This window comes from Alligator mississippiensis, chromosome 11 (genome assembly GCF_030867095.1).
Source record: "Alligator mississippiensis isolate rAllMis1 chromosome 11, rAllMis1, whole genome shotgun sequence".
In the NCBI taxonomy this organism is placed as follows: Eukaryota; Metazoa; Chordata; order Crocodylia; family Alligatoridae; genus Alligator; species Alligator mississippiensis.
Window position 1 is genome coordinate 52,251,420 of NC_081834.1, and position 6,000 is coordinate 52,257,419.

Consider the following 6,000-nt stretch of genomic DNA (forward strand, 5'->3'; position numbering starts at 1 on the left):
GGTTGGGAATGTTTGATACTTGGAAACCTCCTTAGCATCTGGCTAGTCATTCTTCCTCTAGGTTAAACCACTCTCACCACACTTGGCTCCAGAAGTTTGTTGGTGATTGACAAGGAGCACTGAGCTTTTGCCCTCCTCTGCAGTACTAGGCACTACCCCTCTCCTAGGACCATCTGAGCATGCCTTACTGTAGCAAATTTCTGATATTGAAGTAACCAAGGACTTGATGGGCCCCTCGTCTCCCCTGTTCTGTACATGTTGACCATTGTGAGGGGGGGGTTGTTTGTTCGTTTGTTTTTTTAATTACAAAATGCTCTGTACCTGTGGTGTCATATGTTACAACATCCTCCCTTTCTCTTGATGGTCAAGGAGAGAGAGCTCAAAAGGACAAGCTAAACTTAATAACTTAATGGAATAATACCATTATAGCTTTAAGCAGTTAAATTTTAAATAGGTTACAGATTACAGACAATCAAGTAATCTAGTTTACTACTGGCTAACAGGTTCGCAGAGGGTACAAGGGAGTTTGTCCTTTAGTCCATTGGTGACAATGCATCCCAGAACCACTCTAAACTCCTCTTTTCTTCCAAGTGCAATTTACTTTCATCTTGCCATAGTTAGTTAGGAAAGACAAGCTATTCCTTCAATAGGACTATAGATCACTAAACAATTAGGGTTCCCCTGCCCCAATCTAAAAGCAAAACAAATCATCAGGAACAGCTATAGTATCCTTTCTGGAAAACTATCAGTATTTGTCTTCATTTGCTCTTAGTAGACTTAACTAATATTTATATACTTAATCTGTAGAAGTTCTGTTTATACAGTACCTCTAACCAGCTGTGGTTTTAGATGATTAAGAACTAAGGGCCAGATTAGATATTTTTATGGACACTTTTGGACAAATTATTGTCTGCAAGTATATGGGACTGCATGCACATCCTTAACACTCTTGTATTCCTCTTCCTGAGTGGGAATTCAAACAAAATGGGCTTATTTATACCACAGTGTTGGCGTGTCCAAGACAAGATGGTTCAACCAAGTCCCACTTACTTGGAGCACAGCCTCAGGCTGGAAGTATGCTGATGAAGCTGCCCAGGGCCTTCCTGAGATACTGTTCCCAAATCTGCTAGCCAGGAAGGGCTGGCAAGCGGCCTCAGAGTTATGCTCATCATGAGTAACCTCACCTATGAGCGTATCTGTAGGTGCAGGTACACAGGGCATGGATAAAGTGTGCTCAGGCCATCCCAGCTGCAACACACTGCTGCCCTGGTGCATAGAAAACCAGAGAGGTTAAGTATATGACTTTCAAAATTGATCAGGTAGCATGCAAATCTATTAAGCAACTTTAGCAACCTCAACCAAAGGCAAAACTTATCTGTAGAGATTAGTAGGCTTCAGGTGCCTTAGGTATTGGGTGCCCAATCTCAGGTAATAATAGATAACAAACTGGGACATTATTATTAGTAGTAGTATTATTATTTAAGCAGTCTGTGTTAATGGATGGTAATAAATCTCCCCACCCATTATTCAAACATTCCCTCATGAATGAATCACTACATTGGAGTGTGCCCTCCAAATACACATGCACCTTAAAGTGGTTGAGTCCTTGCTTTGTTTTTGGACAGACAGGTACATGTGTAGGACAAACTACAACACGGTCTCTCTTGCCTCATGCACTGACCATTCAAAAAAAAGGTTATGAGACCAGCATTGTCCCTTTGGTGAGAGGTCTTAGTCCTTCTTCTCAAGTAGAGGGGATTCACACTTTGACATCAAGAAACTCAAAGGTCAAATACCTCAAGTGACCTTGCATTGGGTTTCTCTACAACAGATGGCTTGCACAGGTAATTGCACTCTTGTGGACTTCTAGCACACAGTGCAGGCTTTTCTAGTCCAGGTCCTGGATTGGGTGGAGAGATATCTTGCTATCTGTTTTGGCAACTCAAGTTATCAAACATGCTACGGAAATTACACTTTGACCAAATACTGAGACATTTTGTTTTAAATTTCCTCAGTGTGAAACACAATACCAATATTAAAATTTTCTTACCATGATTATCAATGTTACAATCCCCACCCCGCCTAATTTTGCTACTTAAAAATATGGAAAACTCCCAACCATCTTTAATACTAACTGGTTTACAGTGATGAAATTGTCCTAGCCATGTGAGAAATGTTTGCATAAGTGGAGGCAACACACCTAGTCCCCAGATGAAGTCTCTGTTCCAGCCATCAATATACCTTTATGCTGCACAACTTCAATTTACCACTATCTTGCAACCTCTCGGTGTTTACATTCATGCATAGTGAGGGCAAATTGGTCCAAACAGCTGTAAAATAATTTTTGTTCATTTGTACCAAATCACACTCAGCTGGAAGAGTGTCAATGAATTTTCACTTTAGGGAACAATCATGCCTTGTAATGTGAGTACTGTAACATTTGCCATTACTTGAACCATCTTTCATTCATTGCAGTGAAAAACAGGAGTAAGACTGCTAGCATCAATGGATCAGATTCTCCTCACATTTATATAGTATAAACCAGGGAATAAAATCACACTGGAGTCTAGGGTCTTGAATTCCCTCACATTAACCACAGTATTAATCAGCTGTAACTTGACTGCAGCCAACACATCTGATTTTTCTCTCTCTCATCCCTGATAAGTTAACAATTACACTTTGTAGCCAGATGGTAAGTGGCAAAAATACAACCATTTTTCTACTTGTCTTTCTTAGACAACATAATTTTCCATCTGCACAGTCTATGTTAGCAAGTGTTGACTAATATGGCATCTCACCCCAAGGCACAGTAAATCTTAGCCCAAGGCACATGCACGTTCATCATAGGTGGGCAAGGAGGACCAGGAATATGAACATCTGAAATGAGGACATAAGCCTACCCTGCACCTTGCTACTGATTGATTCCCTTCCCTGGCCTCATTTCTATTACAACATAGAACATCCTGGCAGGTTAACAGGCTGGTTCTCCTGAAATAATCAAGGACCAAGTTTAAATCAGTTTCTTATTAATGATGAATTCTGGACTCCTGCACTTATCATCCCCCTTGTATTTGTGTGAAGGTGACCATACTAGCTGACTAATGCTAAAGATCTGGGTTCTAGTCTCCCCTCAAGAGGGAGATAGAAACTACATCTCCTGCTTTCCAGCAAAGTGCTTTAGTCACCAACTCATGAGCTAGGTACCCTGTCTTTGACGCTGCCACTGAGCTGCCTGGAAGAGAGATGTTGGGCCAAGACAAAGCAAGCAAGCCAAAAGGGGTTCTGGATGCAAAGATAAGCCCTGAAATGTTTGATCCCCAAGCCATGCCACTGGTTAGCTGGGCTCAGGAGCCCAGCTGAAATATGCTTGGGTTGAAGAAATAAAGTTCCTCATATCATCCCTGAGTGTGAAGGTTGAAGTCATAAGCGTCTGCCACCTACATACAGAACTACCAAGCACCTCCTCTATAAAACCATCTCCTCCAACTCCTTGCATGATATGGCCGGAGGCATCATGGCAGCCCCAAAAAACTAACAAGAAAACAAAATGAAGACCTCTGCCCAGTGAAAGGGGACCATGGGTAGCAGTGAACTCATGCTTTTCTATCTTGCTTCTCCAGTATCCAACCAAAGAGCCACCAAGCACAGCAGCTTGGTAGTTTTCTCTCTTGGACTCCTCATTTGATATGGCCCGAGAGGGGTCACAGCAATCCCCCAAATTAAAAAAAAAATAGGACATGGAGCCAAGAGGGCCTCAAGTCAAAGCAGTAAGTGAGGAGGTTGGTATCAGGGCTGAATCCAAGCTGGCAGCAGGGGTAGCTGCTCATGCACTCCCCTTGGGAAATCCTGGATCTGCCCCTGCAGGCACCCATCTTTACCGACACTCCTGCCACTCAGACTGAAGTACAGACCAGAACCAGAGGCTTGGCTCTCCAAGATGAACTCATGAAGGGGGGGCAGAAAAAGACGGGTGTCCAGAGGGGCAGAGTCCAGGGTCAGGATCTGGGGATCACATGCCAGATGACCAAATTTGAAGGACCATCCACAGGGCAAAGTCCAAAAGCAGAGATGAACTGGCATTGGGTTCCAGGAAACAGATCTACAGGGAAATACAGAGTGGAAGTCCAGGAACAGGGACTTACGGAGGCTGTGGGGAGACGCTGTGTGAACTGCCAGGCAATGTTAGGGATGGCAGCTGCCCCCCTATTTTCCATGACTACTTCCAGACACCAGGGAAAACCTTGGGGAGGTTCCTGCAGATGAATACCCTGGGCAAGTGGAGGAAAATGCAGTGTATGGGGAGGGAGAAGGGACCCATTACCCCATGCAGCTACTCCCCATACCCCCTGGATAGAGCTAGTCCTGGGGCTTCCCCTGACCTGGAATCACCTTGGAACAGCAGCAGCAGTTGGATACCTGGTGCCTCTGCTCCCTGCCTCTCCCCTAGGGTCCAGGAGCAGGTGCCGGAAGGGGGGCAGCATCCCACACTGCTGCTTACCAAGGGCCTCAGCTGAAGTGGGTCAGGAGCAGCCCTCGGGCTCTGGCACCATTGGATCAGCCAGAAACAGTGGTAACTCCTGCTGGTGAAGGGAAGAGGGGTTGAGGGAAAGGGGTGTGAAGAACAGTGAGGGAACTCTTACCTGCCTCCCCTAGCAGCTGCTTTGACTTGCTCTGTAATCTCTCCTGTGGCACTGCTGGCACCTCCTAGACCCCATATTATAATTCCTAGATCTGCCCATGACTGCAGGACACGTTGCGGCACAATCAATCCCATGACAAATGAAACTACTGCCTTTTAGCCTTGGTTCACCAACAAGTGCACAGATTGTTCCATGTAGTGATTGATGTTTAATCAGTGGTGCACTCTTCCAGCCCTGTAGCTCAGCACACTGGAAGAAGTTTTCCAGAGTATCTCTCCCCATATTTTTTTCTTTTCCAGGGACTCAGCCCCTGGTGCATGACACTAGCCCATAAAGCTTCAAAGCCACCTCTGCCCAGACCTTTGGAAAGATGTCATAGTTGGCATTTCAGATGCTTCGCAGCACAGAGGCCAACATTAATAGAAGGTTACACATAGTAGCATCCAGTAGGCCTGTGCGAAGCAGCTAGTATTCACTTCGGATTCTGATTCAGGCGACACAGGGGACAGTGATTTGAGTCAGTATTTTGAGTTACTGTCCTGAATCGATTCAGCAATTCAGCCACTGCCGAATCGGCTGAATCTCCAAATTGGACAGGCCCTATATCCCCCACCTGCTCTCCCAGTCCCATCATTGGCTGCCCCACCTAGCCCCAGCTACCCGTTCTTTAAAAAAACCCCAAAACTAAAACAACCCCCTCGTCTCACCAGCTCGTGCCAGAAGGGGTGCAATCTCCACTGTCCCCCACTTCCCCCCCCGCCCCACGCTGCATGAGAGGCTCTGCCGTGAGCCCCCATCCCCCTCCTGTTCTCCCAGTTCCCAGCTCTTAAAAAAAAAAAAATCCCCCACTTACTGGCTGCTGCCAGGTGAGGGGTGGGGGGGGGGCAATCCCTGCCCCCCCCGCTTCTCCCCATTGCCACGAGCCTCCTACCCAGCCCTGCATAGCTGGCCCCAGCCTCAGCTCCCAGCTCTTTAAAAACAAAACAAAAAAAGCCCTGACCTCAAGAGCTCCTGCCAGGCGGGGGGAAATCCCTGTTGCCTCCCATGCTGTGTGAGGGGCTCTGCCACAAGCCCCCAGAAGCCCCAACAGCTGCTGCAGCAGCTGGTGAGTTGGGGCTTCTTTTTTTTTTAAGAGTCAGGAGCTGGGGCCAGGTGAGGCAGCTATGGGGGGGAGGGGGCTGGGAGAGCAGGCAGGGGATAGGACCTGGCAGAGGTCCCCCCATGGTCCCCTCCCCGCTCCTCCAGTCCCCTAATCACCAGCACAGAGTCTGGGTCGAGCTCCCTGTGGAGGTGAGTGGGGACTGCCCAAATCTCTGAAGCTCTCTGAATTTTTCTGAATCAATTTGGAGAGCTTCAAATA